General features: G+C 40.1%; 1 protein-coding gene across 1 annotated transcript in view; it reads left to right on the top strand.

Annotated features, from left to right (window-relative positions):
* The window catches only part of immp2l (inner mitochondrial membrane peptidase subunit 2), a 1,592,803-nt gene that overhangs the window by 1,114,121 nt on the left and 455,809 nt on the right, over window positions 1-22,873 (top strand). The gene's annotated exons all lie outside the window — the stretch shown is intronic.

Raw genomic sequence — 22,873 nt, 5'->3', positions numbered from 1 at the left:
TAGGAAGCAAGAGACTCACACTGTAAACATGGAATTCTGTGTACATAAAATGGCTACTGCTGTCTTAAAATTAGTTTCAAATATGTGAAACCATTGTGTGATTAAAAATAAAGCAGTATTAGAAAAGAGTGAGACATGATAGGCAGTTTTTGAAAAATACCTTTAACTGCCCATACCAATACATTAAACATTTCATTTTTACTGACTGGATAAAATTTTTATTTCGCTTTGTATTGTTTGGCTTTGTGTGACCGGTTAGGATATTTTTCTTGCCACACTATCATTCAAGAGATTCAAGAGGCTTATGCTGAAAATTATTAATAAATGAGAGTAAAAGTCTCTCTTTTGAACCACTAGAAGTTCATCACAGTGACCCTTTATGCTAATTTACTTCTCTGGATGCTTATAATACAATATGAATAAATGTTTTCAGTTCTGTATTAATTTTAATAGATTCAAAATTTAGGATGTTTCCAGTGACTGAAAAAGACACGCAAGTTGCCATCCATTGACAAAGCACCTAAATTTATTTTTTTGGGAACGTTTTCTTTTTGAAGCAGTTTGAAGATTTAGGTACAGGGTGCAAGGTGTAATTTTAGTACCACATTAGTGAATACCGTGTTAAGTCAATGTGTAAAGCTGAGTAATTGCCCTCATTCACTGCATTAGCTGTTTACTGATGATATTATCATGTCATACTGTATGTGCTCATCTGCACATAATTATCAGTCTGCCTGAATTTTTTTTACCTGTTTATTCCATCACAGTGTTGTATGGAACTGGAGTCTACCAAAGTAGGTGCTACCAACCAGTAATGGAATGCTACTATATTGTATTACCTACATTACGCACCTTATCACCAAGAGACATTTCATATTTGCCTGCTCATCTTACCAATAAGTCTTGGGGACATGGGAGGAAGCTGGAGCGCCCGGAAAAAAAGATTCGGTCAGAATATATTTAAACTGGAAAGATCTAAGGTACACCATTATTAGAACATTAGAGCACAGGCCATTCCGCAACAAGCTCATCCATCCCCCAATAACATGAAGTTGACAACTGAAGATCCTTCAAGTTGTGCTCCCCACCATTCTTGCAAAATTTTCCTTTTATCCAACAATGTCCCAGGGATCCACTGTACTAATTCATTTCATAATTTTAAACACTTTAATCATAACATCTCTTAATTTCAGTTTGCATAAACTGAAAGTGTCCCCGTACACATTAATTTTCATAGATTTTATTGTTTTGAACTTGTTTACCAATGATTGGTGTTTACTAAAATTTTCCCATTTGTTATTTACGCAAAATTGTTTACATTTCACATACCTCTAATATGAATATGGCTGTGGCACGAGTCAAGATTATCCTTCAATTGTATAAAAAGAAATCAAATCTTTAGCATTATTTAGTTTCTCCTCTTTGATTTTTGGTGAGCCGCAGTACTTTGGTTGCTTGATATATTTTTTATCTCCCGGTTTTGACCTGGCCTGAAACTGATTATGATTTTGGTTCATGTTATTACCTAGTCACTCACAATAAATCCAGACACTTCAATTCCTTCAGTCTCTCGTCATAGTTCATACATCTCAGTTCCAGAATCAGCTTAGTTGCCTTTCTCTGGACTTTCTCTAGAGCTGCTATGTCTGTTTTTAATATGGAGACCAAAACTCAATGCAATACTTCAGGTGAGGCCTTACTAGTGTTTTTTTTATAAATTAAGGATAACCTCACTTGACTGCACTATGTATCAGGCCTCCTATTGTGAAATTATCATGATTTGATAATGATAATTGAGCCAGTCTGTATCCTGTCCAAGTCCCTCTATAACAATATAGCTCAAGGGTGTCGAACTCCATTCCAGGAGGGCCGCAGTGGCTGCAGGTTTTCATTCTAACCATCTTCTTAATTAGTGACCAGTTTTTGCTGCTAATTATTTCTTTTAGTTAGCTTGACTCAGGCCCCTTAGTTATTTCTTTTTCCTTAATTAGCGGCCAAGCAATAATGAGACACAAAACAAGCGGCCACATGACCAGCTCACCTGTGTCCATCACACAATATCTGAAAATAAAGAATGGTGGAGGTCTCAGTAAGGCTGATCTCTCAGGTCATCAAAACATCTTGATAGTGTTCTTAGAAAAAAACATAAAATCATCAGTTTTGGAAATGTCTGCTGTGGCAGAATGAATAATTAAATAACGGGTTTAATTAACAGCAAGCATTGGCTTCTCATTAAGAAACTAGTTGGAGTTTGAAGCCCCAGGTTAAGCTAGTCCTATCTGTTGGCTCGTTTCACATCTCATTTCTGTTTGGCTGTCATTTAATGAGGAAACGAATCAATTCAGAGGACTGAATCCTTCTAACAGGGCTATTAAAATGAAGGGAAAAAGTGAATTAGCAGTGAAAACTGGTCACTGACTAGGAAAAGGGTTAGAATGAAAACCTGTAGCCACTGCGGCCCTCCAGGCCTGGAGTTTGACACCCGTGATATAGCTGATTCTTCATTGTGTGCCCTAGTTTGGTATCATCTACAAACTTAATCATCTTGTTGGTTACATTCTTGTCCAGATCGTTTTTGTATATTAAACAAGGCAATGGCCCAAGCGTTGATCCCCAAAAGGCATCTCTTTTAACATCAACTAACCCTGATAAGTTCCCCTCGTCATAATCCTTTGCTTCATGTGTTTGATCCAGTGTTGTCCATAAACACCAGTGTTCAAAAGTTTGGAATTACACGCAAATGTTCATGTTTTTGAATACACGGCAAACACCTGTGTCATCTGCAACAGAGAAAAGATGACTCCAGGATGCAAACCATAATACACTTTTCCAATTATCTTCTATCCAGTGTTATCTGTGTTCTTTTACCTGTTTTAACCTTTTCTTTTTATTTGGCAATTTCAGATATGGCTTTTTTTTTAAAAACTCTGCCTCTAAGGCCAGCATCCCAGAATCATCTTTTCACTGTTGCAGATGATACTGGTATTTAGTATAAAGATCCATTCATCCATTTATTAATTTTCTCAACCTGATTTTTCCAATATAGGGTCTCAAGGAGTTAGTTGTGTGATATCATGTTCACAAGCATCATTTTCTCTTTTAAAATTAACTGACATATTTCACAGTCTTGCATTTTTGCACAGAATATAGATATAAAAACAGTTGTACAGTAAGCTAAACTTCCTATTCTTTGTCACCAAAGTATTCCTCTTACTGTTGCTCCCTATGAACTCTGGAAGCTCCACATTAACAACAGTGTCTTAATTAAACCTTATTAACAATATGCCTTCAGCATGTTTACACTTAGCATTGATTACAGACATGAATCCATTTAGCAGAGTTGTAGGCTGCTTATACTCTTCTCTCACTTCTCCTTCTGATCATACAAACAGATTTCCCATTCACACGTGCAGCTTCTTTGTCTCAGCTTGTGGAAAGATAGCTATCAAATGAGAGTGCTAATGCATGGTAAGACTGACTTAAACAAAGAAAGCAAAAGTTTGGGGTGGATTTTTTTTTTTTCAAATTATGAGATTTTAAATCTGGGGTTCATTTTAGATCAGTTTAATGTTAGTGACTGCTGCTCTTAACTGTATAAAAATGTAAATAACATGCTGCTTTAGAATTACAGAAGACACTAAGCCAGGTGGAAGTGCAGAAGCATTAGAATCACCAAAATGATTATGGATGGAACTTAAAAACTTTACAGTTGGGCAGATATGTAGCAAATAAAATTGAATGTAGTTGGAGTTAAATTTATAAATATGATTATTCAATATAGTGTGAAATTTTAAAGTACAGTATATCTTATCTTGTCACTTTCCACATCTTGTAAGAATATAGAAAAGATTAAGAATGTCAGGACATTAGGGTTTGGGTAAGTGTTATCAAGGAAGTTTATCTTAAGCTGTATCAAACATTTAAGAGGCCCCAACTGTTAATTGTATGAGGAGTTTTGGAATCCATTTTACAAAATAATTATTAATAAATGGATTTATAGTACTTTCATACACTGAATGCACCTCAGAATACTTTACAAAAATTACTGTACACTTTACTTTACCGTTACATTTATAAAATATGGTATTAAAATTATGTGTATTAATAATAAAAATAATAATAATATCTACAAATATTCAGAGGAACTTAAAAGTTGTTAAAACCATTCCCTATTTGTTCTGTAATTAATTAATTATGGAATAGAGATGTTAGTTTATCATTTTACAAGAACTATGACCAGATGTCAAAGGAAGAGAGGAAACAAAACCTTTTCAATAGTTCAGATATACAGTTTTTGATTTGTTGACCAAAGCCATATGGTTCCCCTCCTGCACCTGCATAGGACATAACAGAGCTAGAGTAGAGTCTCAAGACTACGGGTTATTAGCTGAAAAGAATGAGGAGCTGAATGGAGGATGGAGGAATGGAGGAGCTGAATCTTTCAAACTTAAGAGGAGACATGATGGAATTATTCAAAATGGTAAAAGGCATCAGAGGGGTGGATATTACTGGTTACTTTAAATCAAACACTCAACAAGAGCACAGAGACAAACATAAAATATGACTAAGGGGAAATTTCACACAACTGTTTGAAATTTTGTATTCACACAGGGAAAAAGTAGTATAGTAGTTGTTTGGGGCCACTCAAATCTCTGGAAAGGTTTTAAGAATAAAGACTGACAAGCCATGTTGGGATAAACGGCCTGTTTTAATCCCAATATTTGATACAGGTTTTTAAATATTATGAGGCAGAAAAGTGCGCAAAGTACTCCCTTAGTAAAATATATTTTGATTGTTCTTTTACCCCAAATTACTTCAAAATTACATTAAAAACCAAAACATCACTTCATACATTAGTAAATGCATATGTAAGTCATAAGAATTATATTCCCTAAATTTTGTTGTTTGCTGATATCAGAATGTGTTGTACACCATACTTGCACACTTTCTGAAACTAAGTATTTTCATTCCTCTGCTTGTATCCTTTTTCCATTTGAAAATGGCCTCACAAAAATATGATTGCAGTTGTTCATCTGTAGAAACAATAGACACACTCAGCAATAAGCACAGAGACGTTTGCAACTGTATATATTATTTTGCTTGAAAACATGTAGTTCTTTGAGAGCGTGTGCCACACAATTGCTGGCAGATCTCTTCTACAGTATCTGCTAATAAGAACACAAACAGCTCAAAGCATGACATTAATATTGAGGCTTCAGCTTTGAGAAAGGGGATACCGAGCTCAATAAACTTCTGTCCAACAGAAGCAGTGTGACATATGATTCTGTTTTTTGGCTCAACGCTCAACACAATAAATAAAGACATTAATTTGGAGGTACATGTCTGAACAAAAGTGCTAGGCTAATCTCACATCCCCACATCCTAGGTTGACCGGTGGCTATGGATTGGCACTTGTACTGTAAGTATATGTAAGATACACTGGCATCCCCTCTAAGATTTTTCAATTGACAATGAATGCTATTTTTAGAATAGCACCATCCATCTATCAATTTACTGTTCCCATTTAACCAATTTTTAGTATAATAAGTGGCCCTACAGCAACAGGTAAAATCCTGGGCAAGGTGACATTTGATAATTATGCCACTGTTTCCTATTAAATTACACTAAAACTGCTGTGTAATCCATGTAAAAGTAAATGGCTATACTGTATATTACTGTGAACGATTTTACTTTGTTACAAACATAAACAAATAAATGAAATCAGAGTAGGTGTGAAAAACACAACTTACATACTTTCACATGTAGAATCTCTTCAGTTGGTTTGGACGCCCACCCTCCAAGCATGCTAAGAAAAGAGGGAGGCAGTGTTTCTGTTCTTCATTTTTTTTTTATGTGATAACAGTTGCATCTTTCATCTGCCTTAAACACCTTCTGTTGGGTGGTGCTTCCTGGCTATGTAATTGGTGCAGTATGCCCAAGAGCTCTAGCAGAAACACCTCATATTATGGAGCACTCACTACACCGTATGATTTGGCTCCTAAATATAGCAGGGATTGTCTAACCCAGTTTCAGCCCACAGTTAGCTTAGGGAGAGACTGCTTTTGACAAAGATGCACCCAGATTATGGAATGCATTGCACACAGGGCCACAGTTGGGCATGCTGGAGGGATTACCTGGCCTGGACATATTTTAGTATTTGTGTAAAGGAAAAGGCATATTTTTACTTTGTGTGATATAAATATATAAATAGAGGAGTGTAGCAGATGGTATTGGTCAAATTTGTCAGGATCGTCTCTCAGGACACTGTATATTAGCTTTCATTCTGTACAATAACAAGCAATTTAAAAAAGGATACTAAACATTCTGAGTGAGGCTGCTTTCTATTTTCTTTTGTTAAGCTCTTCTCTGCTGCTGTTTTGTCTTTTACTTGAATGCTGGACACCTCAGTTTTCTAATTATGATATGCTACTTTTATACTTATTCATAGCAGTCTGACAAGCAGTCTCAGTTTTTAGCTCTTAGGTCCTTCATGGTTGATGTCAGCCTTTTTTGGATCAAGAATTTTCTAATATTCCTTTCTTCTAATGTCTGGGTAAAGCAATCATGTTATTAAAGGCATAATCCCCAGAGTAATGAACTGCATAATGTAGGCATCAAACTGTATTCTGAGTCTGAGCTACATCCACAAAGTAAGGTGTTGTGTAATAAGGTGAGAAAACGCAGCAGCATTGAACAGCATGCACAAAATGTGAATCATAATGATGGAGCAAGCTATCAATCAAAATGTAATCATTCCTTTCCTCTGCATAGCCTCTGTGGATTCCTTCTTTACACCTTACCCTTTTCCCGCTTGTCTGTTCTCTTGGCTCTTCTCCTTTTATTCAACCTAAACAGCAACTGAAGCCAATGTTAAGCTTTGCATGGCCATGTTCCTGATCAGCTTCTTACATGAGCAAGTTTCAGGCAGCTCAAGTGTCATCTTCCTGAAAGGTTTACTCAGCCAAATTATTACAGAAGGCAATGGGGAACACTATTTCACTGTCAGGAAAATTCTACAAAGTACAGCTAATCCTTCTTTTCACTCCTGATAAGCAGTGGTATCTACTGCCTAAGGAGATGAATGTAAAGAAACAGAGAGGTAAGTTAAAATCCTCCCACAGCTTTCCTTGTGACTCAAAAAAAAATATTTGTACAGATCCAGACTTCATTTACAGATATAACTACACCGATAGAACTACTGTAAATTGAGTTCTATATTTTAATACCTTCTTGTTTATCATGGCATCAGAATGTGGTGATGTGTGTTATATGTTGGTAAGACGTAAGCCAGAATTTGCCTGTACTCTGTACATGTGACAAGTACTACGATGATGATGACTATTACTATTAGGACTCACCTTCTTACAATGGTATGAATTCTTATATTCAATAATGTCTGTCATTACCAAATGCCTCATAGTGACCAGTTAGAGATCTGCTGACTCCAAAGGACTGGCGATCTCAAAGGCCAGCTCTCAGCATTTTCTTGTTCTCGTTCTTGTTTTCTTGCTTTGGAATACTCTCCTTGATACTGATTGTCCTTAAAGCTCAATTTCATATATCTAATGGAATCACACCTTTTCTTTTTTACTCTTTAGACTAGCCATCTCTGTTGCTGATTATTTTTTAAAATTATCCTTTTGCTCCCATTGTACCGATGAACCTCTTCTTTAACTATCAATCTGCTCCTACTGTGTGTACTGTAACTACAGTTAATTATTGGATATTCTAACATAGCAGCACAACATTTGCAAGGCATTTGTTAACATCTCAGTGTTTTATCACTGTTAGTTTTCTTGGGGTTTTAATATTTAGTAATATTCTGTGTTATATTGTGTTGCAGGTAGAGTAGTGGTTAGGAGAGCAGGTTTCCACTTCTCATCACTATTGACTATGTAATAGGGATCCATTTGAAATATCTGGTAGTTATTTGTGGGAGCTGAATGCAGGATTCTGGAGAATGCCTGCTCTTCTGGTTTACTTATATGCAGCATTTATATGTGTGTGTGTTTGGTCACCCTGAACTGTGGTTTAAAGCATTGGTGCTCAGAACATTTGGTCCTCACAAAGTCAGATAAAAGCAGGCATTTACTGTATCTCTTCAGTATACAGTTCCCATCATTTTTTTTTACTAATGAAAAGCTTCTGTGATTTTACTTTTAATGCATGGGTTAGGATTATTCCTTGAATCCACCATGCTGCTCCCATTTGAAGCAGATAATTTTGATTTGTGTTTTCTTTTTAATAAAATTAAGTTCTATATTTTAGCACTTCTTTGTTTTTCATGGTGCTGGAGAGTACTGACATTTTGCTGTGCTGGTTTGACATGCTAGTAAGAATTTCACGGTACTTTGTACACATGACACCACTATTACTACTACAACTACATGCTTTACTAAGATCTACAGGAATATGACTCCCAGCCTGATCATTTTAGCATTTTAGTTTTAGTCATTCTCTCACTGTCACTTAGGATTTTGTATAAGTCCACAGGCATACTTACTTAAAAAATGTGTTGTTAGTTTAATTGGCAGCTACAAATTAGCCTAGTTGAGTAAGTGAGAATCACAAAGTGACCCAACCCAGGTTGGCTGCAGTAGCTGCCTCTAGCATAGCCTAAGGATCTTAACAATTATGCAATTGTATATGGGAGGTCAGTTGAACAGATTTTGTTTTTTGTAGTGTTTGCTTGGTAAAATACCTTGTGAAATTCTTTGCTCTGAAGGAATGCTACAATATAGAAAACAACAGCTAATAGACTAGCAGAGTGATACTTTATTATAGTGGACGGCATTTCCCACTCAAAGCTCTTTTACTCCATTTCATTTTCCAACATCATGTTGAACTTAATGTGAGTTTTGCATCTTTTACTTTGCTTTCCAACTACCTGAGTTGGGGTGATTGAAGACTCAACTGACTGGGGCTGATTTAGTATATTCTGTGACAGCTGTCCAGTTTTGAGTCCTTCCTCTGACTCTTAACAAAAATAAAACAAATGTGCAAAATGAATAATCACATGACTGACTAAGGCTATCTGGATCTGCTGTGTATTTGTGCCAGTTGCAACTCTTGTCTCATGCTGCCCTGTGCTAACCAAACTCTGCACATGCAATTTGCTTCTAACTCAGACTATCTTTATTGGCAACATTAATTATTCAATAATTATTTTACTGATTAGTGATGAGCAAAACTATTTGTGCAAATTGAAATATCAGTGAAACTCTGTGTTTTGCTTTGCAAAAGATTTGCTAAATAAGTTGTGTTACATTTCCTGTGAAATTCATTCCATTCACACAGGAAGCATGTCTGGGATTATTTTCATTCCTTAATTACACATTTATCTTTCTGTTATTTAGTATTTAAATAATGATCTCAAGTGGAAAAAAAATCACCAGAAGTGTATGTAATGAGGTTGGATGATAACAGCGGGTGAAATATGTTTCAGCAGCAGTGACATTCCCTATACTGAGTTTTCCTGTGCAGAAAACACAGTAATGTGCACAATGGTGTGTTCTACTCTGTCAGCATATGGAAAATATGTAATATGTCACGTTTTTGAAAAACATACTACACTCCTTCATGGAGAAGTGACCGAGAGCCATAAATAAAATTGATTTTAAAAGTGTGGTACTTTACAAAGCTGCAGAAAAGAACATAGCTAAACATGGGTTTACATTTAGTGTAACTGTAGCTTTAGGGAGCAATATTCCTTGTTTTCTACCCTAAAAAAACTTTAAAAATACCCAAATGCTCTTTAGTGTGTTTTGTGTTTCTCTATTCTGAAATTGCCTGTGGAACACATTTTAGTGTTAGGTTCATGAACCTGTATGCGAATCAAAACTTGCTGTTTCATTCGCCACTAATACTGAGAAATGTGTGACTTTAAGGGGTTTAGTATATATGATGTATTAGTTTCCATACCTCATTTTTTACCATTAATCCAGCTCCTGACCTCTACTCTGTGAGGCCTCCAGGACTGTGACTTTTGTTTTTGACTTTCCCTTTTTACAATTTCATTCTCCACCTCTGTTGTCAACTGGTCATAGTTCATCACTAACTTAATGGACATATATCGCTGGTTTCCATTTATGTTTAATCAGTTTCTACCTTGTTCTTTGGGTGTTTAAGCAAATCTTCATTTATATGTGTACCAGTTCTGTATTTAGTAATGAGTATAATCTACTTTCATTTTAAATGAGAATAATTCACAGCTCTTTGTGTCTGCACTCAGTTAAGAGCACTATACAAGAAATTATTTGTTTTACATTGCATTGTACTTGACTGTGGCTTATTTTTTGCCTGCTGCCCAAGTTATACATCTAAATCCACCTTCAACTTGTGTTACATGAAGTATGCACTGCTTCATATAGAATTACTTTGCTCTGTTACCACAGGGATGGCTTTCTAATTAGTAGGAAGTCACTGGTGCTACATTGTGGTGACTCCCTGATGAAAAAAATAAATATAAAATCAAAATGATGGCTCAAGTTAAAATACCCTAAAATTGCATTCATGTTGAAAGATCAGACATGAAAAAAACAGTAAAAAGAAAGGAATCATTATTTATATATATATATATATATATATATATATATATATATATATATATATATATATATAAATATATATATATTGTGACAGTTTAAGGGTTCCCGTGACCCCTTGAACCCTCAGACTAGACATCAGACACCAGATAAAAGTCCAATAATAATATTTATTATTATAAATAAGTGCACAAAGCACCACTACTACACACCACTCCAATAAACAATAATCACTACAATAAAAAAACAATCCTCCACTCGCAGACGCTTAGCCACCCTTCCACCCAGCTCAGCTCATCCGTCTGGGATTTCCCACAGTCCTTTATAGTCCTCGACCTGGAAGTGCTTCTGAGCCGTCAGTCCATGTAATTATCCAGCACTTCCGGGTCAGGTATAAACTTCTCTTTTTTCTTCAGCCTGGAAGTATATCATTTCTCCCGTTCCCGTGACTTGGAAATACTTCCGGGCTATATGGAAAATATAAATCCCTGGGCCTCCCTGCAGCGACTCCTGGCGCATGGTATCCAGCAGGGCTGTGCATTAAAACTCCACTGTCCATGAGGCCCTGCTGGAATTCAGGGCACCTCCATGTTGCAGGGAGGGCTCGATCTGGTGGCCTAGGGGTATTGGCCGGGATGCCATATTCCACTATATATATATATATATATATATATATATATATATATATTGTCACAGGAGGCTGGGGGCCATACCCAGCCAGGATGCCTGGAAGGATGGGGAGGCAGTCAGTACGTGCCCTGGGCCGCAAAGGGGCAACCGCCCTGGATGAGCAGGGGACCACGGGGATGAAGCAAGGAGGCACAAACCCATGGGGGCCCATGGCCACCACCAGTGGGCGCCCCAAGTCTCCTAAAGCCTGGGAGCTCTACCCTTCCACCACACCTGGGAAGGTGGGGGAAGGTCCTTCCAGCGACACCCGGAGTGCTTCCAGGTGCTCATGTGGCACTTCTGCCACACGAGGAAGTGCCGACAGAAGAACGTCATCAAGCACCTGGAGCACATCCAGATGCATATAAAAGGGGCTGCTTTCCTACAGTCGGGGAGCTAGAGTCAGGAGCTGGAGCAGGATGAAGCTCCAGTGACAGGAGAAAGAAAGGTGGCCTGAAGACAACACTGGGAGAGGCCCGTGTTGGGAGTGATTGGTGCGGGAGCACTGTGTGCTGTGTGAACTTTATTGTAAGAATAAACGTGTGTTTTAGTAAAGTGCTGGTGTTTGTCTGATGGTGTTCGGACCCGTGCTCACAATATATATATATATATATATATATATATATATATATATATACACGAGGGGGGACCCAAAAATAACCGGAAATATTTTTAAAACGTGTTTAATTTAATTTTCTGTACAAACTACAATTAGTCTCCTTCAAAGTACTCTCCATTGCCGGAAATACACTTATCTAACCGTTTGTTCCATTGTTCAAAACATTTTTTAAATTCGTCTGAAGTAATGCCCATTAATGCTCTGGTCGTTTCTTGTTTTACCTCTTCGACGTCAGCAACACGCCTTCCTTTCAAGTCTTTTTTCATCTGAGGGAACAAAAAGAAATCACACGGAGCTAAATCCGGTGAGTAGGGTGGGTGGTTCAGGGTTGTCATACTGTTTCTTGCCAAAAATTGGCGAATGCTGAGAGCAGTGGGAGATGGACCGTTGTCATGATGAAAGAACCAATCGCCCGACTCCCACAAATCAGGGCGTTTCCTTCTCACACTGTTGCGCAACCTACTTTTACAAAAAAATTCACTGAACACAAGCACAACCTTCCAGACTGATGGCACTTGGCAGACTGACTTGTGAGGAGTGTAACTAGATCGCCCTAGCGGTCCAACCACGTACTACAAGTACCAACCTAACAACAACAAAATTCCGGTTATTTTTGGGTCTCCCCTCGTATATATACATACAGGGTGGGCCATAAGTTTCCATACATAGGAAGATAAACTTTTATTTTATGAAAAAACATTTTTATTTATATAATATGCTCTACATGACTGCCATTGTTTTGAAAACACATTTCAATACATGTCCGCCACTGCTGATGAACACGTATTAGCACAGCTAGAGTTATGCTTGTAATGGCGTTGGTGATACGTTCCCTAAGATGATTTATGTTTCGTATCTTTTCCTGATACACCATGGCTTCAAATGCCCTCAAAGATAAAAATCAAGTGGGGTGAGATCTGGGGATCTGGGATGCCACTCCACAGGCCCACGATAACCAATCCAAGCATCTGGAAATTGCTGATCTAAGATGCACGTGAATGCCATAATGAGATGGAGCTCCATCTTGCTGGAAGTAAACTGGGAAGTTACCATCCTCGTTTAGCAGGGATGGAAAATCTCTTCTTGCAACATTTTAAGATACTCTTTCGGCATTAAGATTTCCATTGACAAAAATTGGTCCAATACTTCTGTCACGCCATATCCCGGCCCACACCATCAATTTATTGGCTCCTTGCATCTTCGTCGGACTCATCCAGTGAGGGTTAGCATTACTCTAATAACGTATGTTTTGCCGATTAACCTCTCTTTGCATCCTTGTTCAATTTGCTTAATGCCCATTCACAGAATTCCATCTGTCTACCCGGGTCGTCTTCACTCATATGCTGTGCCATATGCAATTTGTATGGATGCCATTTATTTGCTTTCAAAATGCTCCTGATACTCGATCTGCTGACACCACTTTCTGCAGACAACCGTCGTGTACTTTTTGTGGGACTCTGTGTAAGCGCTGAGAGTATTGTAGCTGTTGTGCCTTCAATGGTGGCTGTACATCTTTGACCACATCTCCATTGATCTGTAACACTTCCAGTGTTTTGAAACTTTATAATGAGTTTTGCCACAGTGTCTTGTGTGATGTTCGTTCCATGTTTTCTGTTAAATTCGATTGCAACCATGCGACTGCTTCCTGACCCGGCCATCAGTATGATTTCAATTCATTGTTCTTTATTTAAACGCATTTTTTATGGTAACTGAAATATAAAAAATAAAATGTTAAAAACCATATGTATGGAAACTTATGGCCCACCCTGTATATATATATTGTGAGAGATGGCTGGCAGTTTATCCTGGCCAGCACACCCATGCTGCTAGATGGAGTGCTCCCTGCAGCATGGAGGTGCCCTGGATTCCCGCAGGGCATCGTGGGAGATGGAGTTCTACTTCACAGTTCTGCTGGGTGCTGTGGGTGCCATCAGGTGACGCTGCAGGGAGACACAGGCATTTCTATTTTCCTTATAGCCCGGAAGTATTCCCAAGTCATGGGGATGGAAGAACTTTAGTACTTTGGGGCTGAAGAAAAATAAGAGTTTTCATCTGACCCAAAAGTGCTATGGAATCACATGGACAGAAGGACAGAAGCACTTCCAGGTCACGAACTATATAAAGGACTATGGGAAACCCAGCAAGCTGAGCCAGAGTTGGGAAGTATGTGACAGAGCTGCTGGGAGTGGAGGATTGATTTATTGTATTATTATTACTGAATTATTGTTTATTGAATGGTTTATGGTGGTGATTGTGGTGTCTACTGTGGCACAATATCAGAAAGAAGAATTAAAAATTATTTCTGATACTTTTACCTTGTGTCTGGACAGTTTGTCTGTGGGTTACATGCGGCAACAGCGACCCCTAGTGTCACAATATATATATATATATATATATATATATATATATATATATATATATATATATATATATATATATACACATACAGTGGAACCTCAGTTCACGACCATAATTCGTTCCAAAACTCTGGTTGTAAACCGGTTTGGTCGTGAACCGAAGCAATTCCCCCCATAGGATTGTATGTAAATACATTTAATCCGTTCCAGACCGTACGAACTGTATGTAAATATATATATTTTTTAATTTTTAAGCACAAATATAGTTAATTATACCATAGAATGCACAGCGTAATAGTAAACTAAATGTAAAAACATTGAATAACACTGAGAAAACCTTGAACAACAGAGAAGACTAACACTGCAATAGTTCACGCTATAGTGCTAGGAACCACTCGCTAAAAACACTTTTTTTTAAATGAGTTTTAAGCACAGGGGAAAAATGAACATTTGAAAAATCCGTAATTTAATAAACCATCAAGAAAAGTAACATTGCAACAATGCAGGCTACGAATCGATCACTGTAAACAGAACTGAAAAAAAACAAGCCTTCTCTACCTTATGCGTCCCTCCCTCTCTCGCTCGCTCTCTCTCTCGCGAGCCTGGAGTGTCTGTGTGTGTGTCTCTCTAGCACACTCCTGTGTGTGTGCGTGCCTCTCTCTCGCGCTCCTGTGTGTGTGCGAGTCTGTCTCTCTCTGGCGCTGCCTGTGTGTGTGCGCGGCTCTATCTCTCTCGCTGCCTGTGTGTGTGTGCGCGGCTCTCTCTCTCTCTCTCTGCCTGTGTGTGTGCGCGGCTCTATCTCTGTCTCGCTGCCTGTGTGTGTGTGTGCGCGGCTCTCTCTCCCGAGCTGCCTGTGTGTGTGCTGCCTCTGTGTGTGTGCATGTGTGTCGCAAGCTCTCGCTCTCTCTTGCTCGCTGCACAGGAAATGCACAGGGAGAGACTGAACATGTACAAACCGAAAGGGAACCTGGCTTGTTCGTATACCGAGTGTGTGGTCGTGAACCGAGGCAAAAGTTTGGCGAACTTTTTGGTCGTAAACCGATTTGTATGTGTGACGAGACGTTCGTGAACCGAGGTTCCACTGTATATATATTGTCACACACGTGCACATGGGAGGCAGCTAAAGGTCTGAATCAGACCAGGATATGGCAGGGTGCTTTTTTTCTCGCTTTCCTGCAGACCATTCACGGGAAATTCCACCTGGCCCTGTTGATGTCACTTCCGCATCCGAACCTATGGAGCAAGACCATTCCGGTTCCAGCCTCATTGATGTCATCTCCAGGCCCGAGCCTATGGTTGAAGACCCTTCCAGTCCCAGCCCCTTTGATGTCACTTCCTATACTGACCTTTAAAAGCCTCCACCTTTTCCCTATTTCCTCAGTTCTGTTTTGGAATCTGGTTTGTGCACATCAGTGCTGTCATTTGTTTTGCAATTTAGCAAATAAACAATATACGGGTGGCTGCCGAAAACTGGCTGCTATGGCTCTTGTGCGAGTTTGTGACTACATATATATTGTGAATTAAGGTGCTATATAGGTGCCCGATCCGGCACAGATTCACACTGAAGCATGTGTAAAAGCACAAAGACTTTTTATTGTTCTTCACCTGTGGGGCACATCTTCCCCGTGAACCCTACAGGCAATACACAGTCCAAAAAAACACTCACAGTAACCAAACACCCTTCTTCAGGCACCACCACTCCTCCCAGGCAACCTCGTCCTCTTTCCACCCAACTGTGGCCCTGAGTGGTGGTCGCTGGCTCCTTTTATAGTTCACCCAGACGTGCTCCAGGTGCTTGATCACCGAGTTCCGGCTGCACTTCAGGGTGTGATGAATATGCTGCCCAAACGGGCTCAGGAGTCCCAAACACAGCACCCCCTGGCGGTGCCTGCGGGACCCAACAGGGCTGCTCCCAACTTCAATTCCTATGGAGCCCTGCGGGAACCCGAGATACTGCTCCAGCCCAGGGGGGGCGGCCATCTAGCGTCCAGGGAAAGGTATTGCAGTGTCCAGGGCTGCTCCCCTTGAATATAGTGTGCAGGGGCATCCCGCCTAGGCGTGGACGCCGGCCGCCTGCCACTATATATATACAGTATATATATATATTATATATATATATATATATATATATATATATATATATATATATATTGTGGTGGACGGCTGGGGGCCATGCCCAGCTGGGATGCCTGGAAGGACCCGGAGAAGGACTATATCTCTCCTGGGCCATGAGAGGTCAGCCGCCCTGGTTGGTATGAGGGCCATGGGAACGGAGCATAGAAGCTCAACCCTATTGTGGCTCGTGGTCTCCACAGGGGGGCCCCTGCAGGATGGTGGAGCCCTGGACGTCAGCACTTCTACCACACTCCGAAGTGCTGATGGAAGGAATTCAAAGGACACCCGGAGTGCTTCCGGGTGCTCATGTGGCACTTCTGCCACACCAGGAAGTGCTGCTGGAAGATTGTCAAGGGGCACCTGAAACACATCCGGGTGCTTATAAAAGAGGCCACCTTTCTCCACTAGCCAGCCGGAGTCGGGAGGAGGAGGACAGAGCTTGTGGGGAGAGGAGTAGAGGTGGCAGAAGGATTTGGAGAAAGGGAGAGAAAAAGAAAGAAGGGACTGAGTTTTGCTGATTAAGGCATTGTGGTGCTCTTCTGTATAATAAACATGTGTGTTATTGGACATTTGGTGTCTCTGTCAGAGTCCGGGGGCTGTCCTACCACAATATATATACATAAATATATATAGTAGCTGTGTAAGCCCATGCTGTAAAAAGGTGGGTTCCTAGAAACTATTGAAATCGTCAGAAAAAAAATTGAAATGTAGAGATGTCAGGTAATTGAAAGGAACTACTCTGGGCATGTCTCTCCTAGGAGGTTTTCGTGTTGCCGATGTGCTCGCATCGCTTGTGCATTAGCAGCTAAGTGACTTTGTCTTTCTTCAGAGGTTTCCTTTTGCCGACGTGCTCAACTCGCTTGTGTATTAGTGACAGGAGGAAAAGTAAAAGGGATACCGTTTTGCCGATGTGCTCGCCTCACTTCTGTATTCGTGGCTAAGCAAGTGACTCTTTCTTCTGGATGTTTTGTTTTGCCGACATGCTGGCCTTGCTTGTGTATTAGTGGCTAAGCGAGTTTCTGTTTCCTCGGAGGTGGAGCTCTTACCCCCGACTCCACCTCTCACTTCCTGGCCAGACGAACAGACAGACATATATTTTTTTTACTTTTCAAAATGGCCTAAGTTGTCATAATAAAAGGAGCAACAGACTGGCCACATGCTTGCACAGTGTTAGTTGTGTTGTGCTGGGCTGGCAAGGTAGCTTGGACATCAACCCACATGGCTACAGGTTTACTTCAGTTCATTCTTTGCTCCAAAGAAAATAACTTCAACTTTCAATTAGTGTTGTGCATCCAGAATGGGTGCTATGAAATAGCTTGCTGCTCAGAGCCACATTCCCCATAACTCTTGTCCTTGTTTTGATCAAAAGTATAGTGTTGTATTTCTTTTTATTCTGGTTGTCACTTTTGCCTTTGCATTGCCCTCTATCTTCATATAGAGATTTACCATGATTAACCAATTTGTTTCACTTGTCTTTCTACAGTTCCAGTAATACAATATATATGGTGTACTTTTCTGTAATTTTTGGGGGAGACTGATTTAAATGGAGTTAGCTTGGGCTTCCAGACAGCTGTAGAGTAACATCCCAGCTCTGGTTTGCTCTCTGATAACTACAGAATTGCAACAGACTCATGTAAATGAGAAAATTGCTTTCAGCATCTCTGCAGGTAATTTGTAGAAACCTCTGGGACTTTTTAGCTTAGGTTGGGTGATCTCTTCTGCACTGTGGAGAGGGTGGGCTTGACCGTGGGCAATGCATGCTGGCTCCCTTGATGCCTGCCACTGTTGAAATTCCTATAATTTTCTAATCAATGTACATTAGTACAAAACATTTGGGAGAGTATTAATCATGACAAGAACTATATAAGATATAGAAAACCTAGCACTGGAAAACTATGTCAGTCAACACAAACTCTATTTATATTGAAGGCAACCATCCACCATAAGTAAATTATGCCCAATGCACACTCATTTTAGGCATTCTGCCAGCTGGGATCTGCAAATTATAAGGTAACTTGCCATAATCCTGTCATATGTCTCCCAATAGTGAAACAGGCCAAGCTGAGTTCCTTGGGAGGCATGTCGGAAGGAGATGATTTAGACTACAAAATCAAAGCAAAGTTATTTTTAACAGCAAATGACACATTTCTACAAGGAAAAACAGAGTAGAAACTAAGAAGAATCATTGTGTCATCTTATCTTTCAAGGATCGATCAAGGCTGCCTACTGTCTTGTGAGCCCGATTGCACCACATTCTTTGAAATTAGTGGTGTTTCTCTCCAGGAAAAGAAAATCTTTTGATTATATCTGTTTCTTATATGCTGAAGTTTTATTGGAAAGTTGAAGACATGCTGTCAAGTTCAGCTGTAGACTTCTACTCAAGTTTCTTCTCCAAAGTGTCCAGCATCATGCAATGGTGTGGTCTTATAAAGTAATTTTTAGCACACTGTTTTGGAATCTGGTTTGTGCACATCAGTGCTGTCATTTGTTTTGCAATTTAGCAAATAAACAATATACGGGTGGCTGCCGAAAACTGGCTGCTATGGCTCTTGTGCGAGTTTGTGACTACATATATATTGTGAATTAAGGTGCTATATAGGTGCCCGATCCGGCACAGATTCACACTGAAGCATGTGTAAAAGCACAAAGACTTTTTATTGTTCTTCACCTGTGGGGCACATCTTCCCCGTGAACCCTACAGGCAATACACAGTCCAAAAAACACTCACAGTAACCAAACACCCTTCTTCAGGCACCACCACTCCTCCCAGGCAACCTCGTCCTCTTTCCACCCAACTGTGGCCCTGAGTGGTGGTCGCTGGCTCCTTTTATAGTTCACCCAGACGTGCTCCAGGTGCTTGATCACCGAGTTCCGGCTGCACTTCAGGGTGTGATGAATATGCTGCCCAAACGGGCTCAGGAGTCCCAAACACAGCACCCCCTGGCGGTGCCTGCGGGACCCAACAGGGCTGCTCCCAACTTCAATTCCTATGGAGCCCTGCGGGAACCCGAGATACTGCTCCAGCCCAGGGGGGGCGGCCATCTAGCGTCCAGGGAAAGGTATTGCAGTGTCCAGGGCTGCTCCCCTTGAATATAGTGTGCAGGGGCATCCCGCCTAGGCGTGGACGCCGGCCGCCTGCCACTATATATATACAGTATATATATATATTATATATATATATATATATATATATATATATATATATATATATTGTGGTGGACGGCTGGGGGCCATGCCCAGCTGGGATGCCTGGAAGGACCCGGAGAAGGACTATATCTCTCCTGGGCCATGAGAGGTCAGCCGCCCTGGTTGGTATGAGGGCCATGGGAACGGAGCATAGAAGCTCAACCCTATTGTGGCTCGTGGTCTCCACAGGGGGGCCCCTGCAGGATGGTGGAGCCCTGGACGTCAGCACTTCTACCACACTCCGAAGTGCTGATGGAAGGAATTCAAAGGACACCCGGAGTGCTTCCGGGTGCTCATGTGGCACTTCTGCCACACCAGGAAGTGCTGCTGGAAGATTGTCAAGGGGCACCTGAAACACATCCGGGTGCTTATAAAAGAGGCCACCTTTCTCCACTAGCCAGCCGGAGTCGGGAGGAGGAGGACAGAGCTTGTGGGGAGAGGAGTAGAGGTGGCAGAAGGATTTGGAGAAAGGGAGAGAAAAAGAAAGAAGGGACTGAGTTTTGCTGATTAAGGCATTGTGGTGCTCTTCTGTATAATAAACATGTGTGTTATTGGACATTTGGTGTCTCTGTCAGAGTCCGGGGGCTGTCCTACCACAATATATATACATAAATATATATAGTAGCTGTGTAAGCCCATGCTGTAAAAAGGTGGGTTCCTAGAAACTATTGAAATCGTCAGAAAAAAAATTGAAATGTAGAGATGTCAGGTAATTGAAAGGAACTACTCTGGGCATGTCTCTCCTAGGAGGTTTTCGTGTTGCCGATGTGCTCGCATCGCTTGTGCATTAGCAGCTAAGTGACTTTGTCTTTCTTCAGAGGTTTCCTTTTGCCGACGTGCTCAACTCGCTTGTGTATTAGTGACAGGAGGAAAAGTAAAAGGGATACCGTTTTGCCGATGTGCTCGCCTCACTTCTGTATTCGTGGCTAAGCAAGTGACTCTTTCTTCTGGATGTTTTGTTTTGCCGACATGCTGGCCTTGCTTGTGTATTAGTGGCTAAGCGAGTTTCTGTTTCCTCGGAGGTGGAGCTCTTACCCCGACTCCACCTCTCACTTCCTGGCCAGACGAACAGACAGACATATATTTTTTTTACTTTTCAAAATGGCCTAAGTTGTCATAATAAAAGGAGCAACAGACTGGCCACATGCTTGCACAGTGTTAGTTGTGTTGTGCTGGGCTGGCAAGGTAGCTTGGACATCAACCCACATGGCTACAGGTTTACTTCAGTTCATTCTTTGCTCCAAAGAAAATAACTTCAACTTTCAATTAGTGTTGTGCATCCAGAATGGGTGCTATGAAATAGCTTGCTGCTCAGAGCCACATTCCCCATAACTCTTGTCCTTGTTTTGATCAAAAGTATAGTGTTGTATTTCTTTTTATTCTGGTTGTCACTTTTGCCTTTGCATTGCCCTCTATCTTCATATAGAGATTTACCATGATTAACCAATTTGTTTCACTTGTCTTTCTACAGTTCCAGTAATACAATATATATGGTGTACTTTTCTGTAATTTTTGGGGGAGACTGATTTAAATGGAGTTAGCTTGGGCTTCCAGACAGCTGTAGAGTAACATCCCAGCTCTGGTTTGCTCTCTGATAACTACAGAATTGCAACAGACTCATGTAAATGAGAAAATTGCTTTCAGCATCTCTGCAGGTAATTTGTAGAAACCTCTGGGACTTTTTAGCTTAGGTTGGGTGATCTCTTCTGCACTGTGGAGAGGGTGGGCTTGACCGTGGGCAATGCATGCTGGCTCCCTTGATGCCTGCCACTGTTGAAATTCCTATAATTTTCTAATCAATGTACATTAGTACAAAACATTTGGGAGAGTATTAATCATGACAAGAACTATATAAGATATAGAAAACCTAGCACTGGAAAACTATGTCAGTCAACACAAACTCTATTTATATTGAAGGCAACCATCCACCATAAGTAAATTATGCCCAATGCACACTCATTTTAGGCATTCTGCCAGCTGGGATCTGCAAATTATAAGGTAACTTGCCATAATCCTGTCATATGTCTCCCAATAGTGAAACAGGCCAAGCTGAGTTCCTTGGGAGGCATGTCGGAAGGAGATGATTTAGACTACAAAATCAAAGCAAAGTTATTTTTAACAGCAAATGACACATTTCTACAAGGAAAAACAGAGTAGAAACTAAGAAGAATCATTGTGTCATCTTATCTTTCAAGGATCGATCAAGGCTGCCTACTGTCTTGTGAGCCCGATTGCACCACATTCTTTGAAATTAGTGGTGTTTCTCTCCAGGAAAAGAAAATCTTTTGATTATATCTGTTTCTTATATGCTGAAGTTTTATTGGAAAGTTGAAGACATGCTGTCAAGTTCAGCTGTAGACTTCTACTCAAGTTTCTTCTCCAAAGTGTCCAGCATCATGCAATGGTGTGGTCTTATAAAGTAATTTTTAGCACAGTGATTATACTTATTAACACAAGACTTTAAATCACATATATTAGTACCATACATAGTATATTATACATCCTTACAACAGAAAATAGAATCACTATTATTCAATAATGCTGGATATCTTTATTCAAAAATTTTAAGGCTCTGGTTTGAATATTTTCACAGGACCTAATGAGAGGTTTTCCCATTCTAAAATAAAAGTTCACATTTTAACCTCTATCTTGACTTACTGTGATCTTAGAAACCGTGAAGTAACTTCAAATGAAAAGCTCTCATGCCTTTTAGGACCACTGATGAATAGCATCTCCATGGTGCTTGTTTGTTTTTATAACAGTATTTTGGAAAACAATCAGAATGTGAAAACCATTGGGAGCCCTTGTGGTCTTCTCACGCAGAGTTGAACAACCCAGTGTCCTGGTGCTCTCTCTCTGAAGCATGTTTTAGCCAGTTGGATTCTGGTTGCTTTGAGACAAACTTTGATTCATTCAAAGATTTTAATCTTTAATCTAATTTTAACCTTGCAGCAGTGGCCATGTAATTGACAGTCAACTAATCATCTTGATCAGTACAACTATTAAACACACTTCAAGAATGCTGCTCAGGGAGAGAGAGAGAGAGTTCCCAAAAATGACAAAATGAACAATTGCCTAGAGATGATGAAATGGTGCTTTTAAAGCCCTTTGAGCTACATTGTATGAAAATGTGCTTTATAAATAAATTATGTTGTTATTTTTGGAGCATATTCTTCCCAACCACAAAAATAAGAAAGTAAATTGGATTCTATCAGTTGAGTCCTTAAGCCTCTCAACCATTTCAGCCTCTGTAGGCCCGTGTGTTCCAGTCACATTTATGGTGCTTACACAAATGACAACCTCAGAGAGGTAGAACAAGGTCCTATAAAACCATCCATCCATCCATCCATTTTCCAACCCGCTGAATCCGAACACAGGGTCAC

This window comes from Erpetoichthys calabaricus, chromosome 1 (assembly GCF_900747795.2).
Source record: "Erpetoichthys calabaricus chromosome 1, fErpCal1.3, whole genome shotgun sequence".
Taxonomy (NCBI): Eukaryota; Metazoa; Chordata; class Cladistia; order Polypteriformes; family Polypteridae; genus Erpetoichthys; species Erpetoichthys calabaricus.
The sequence above is the reverse complement of the archived record's forward strand: the minus strand, read 5'-3'. Positions and strand labels throughout refer to the sequence as shown.